We start from the raw sequence: 1,087 nt of genomic DNA, 5'->3' as shown, positions 1-1,087 counted from the left end.
TGACTCTGACTCCTGTGCTGTCCCCCAGGACGGTGACCTCCATCAAGGACACCAGAGGCCAGCCCCTAAGAGAGACTGCCCCTCCTGGACATGGGCAGAGCGGGCCAGGCACTCCATGCCCCCAAAGCATCTGCCTGAGGGCAAGATGGTCTACGTCCCTTGGTTCATAATCATCAAGCATTCACGGGAGGCTTCGTCTATGTGGAGACTCTGCAAGTGAACTTGGGGCTGTCGCTGCCACCCATAGACTTTTGCAAACCAGGGTGCGCAGATTTGGGGCTTCCATTTGCCTTAGCTGCTCTACCATGAAGAGTAAGTTTCAGAGTCTCTTCTGACGTCCACTTTGCTCTTTTCTTTCTTTCCTGTCTTTTTATGACCTTTGGTTTTCTTCATGAATGGGTGTCTTGGTGTCCCCCCACAGCTCAGGCGTTCTGTCATGAGTGTGCAACGTGTCAAATCTGCTCTTGAGATGCTCTCGAAATGCAGGTGGGAACATAATGAAGGTGGTTTTCCTGCTCAGCTAGCATCGAGGATCATTCTCTGAGTTAGTGCACCCAGTGGGGTCACCTGGGAATTTTTTGGTAAAAACAGTGTAGTAGTTACATAGTCTGTTGTTAATTTGAGAGGTAAGAGTGAAGGGGTGGAGTTTAGCCTGTCAATCAGGTCGCAGCTTGATGACCTCATTTGGAGAAACTAAGGAGATAAATAGCTTGCTGGAGGCAGGACACAGGCTCACTCCCTGCGAGACTTTCTTGCAGACAAGACACATGGAGCTATGCTAGAGTCCTGGAGCTGAAGGAGCCACGTGGAGACCCCTGCCAGCACCGAGATGCTTCCACTGCCACTGGATCCACAAGACTTTCCACCCACTGGCCTGTGATTATCCTGCATTCCATGTCATTGCATGTGTTTCGTGAGTCTGAAGAGGAATTTATAGATTGGTATTGGGCATATAGGCTCATATTGGACTTGATCTTCACTGGGCTGGGACGTTTTCTCAATATTCAATGGCTCTTGTATATAAGCTCTTTCTTATACACATACGAGTCTCTATGAATTTGTTTCTTTCGTCTACCCAGACTGACAC

The sequence above is a fragment of the Echinops telfairi genome, unplaced genomic scaffold (assembly GCF_000313985.2).
Source record: "Echinops telfairi isolate 266 unplaced genomic scaffold, ASM31398v2 ScPeMD7_7467;HRSCAF=8505_1, whole genome shotgun sequence".
In the NCBI taxonomy this organism is placed as follows: domain Eukaryota; kingdom Metazoa; phylum Chordata; class Mammalia; order Afrosoricida; family Tenrecidae; genus Echinops; species Echinops telfairi.
This window is presented reverse-complemented; position numbering follows the sequence as displayed.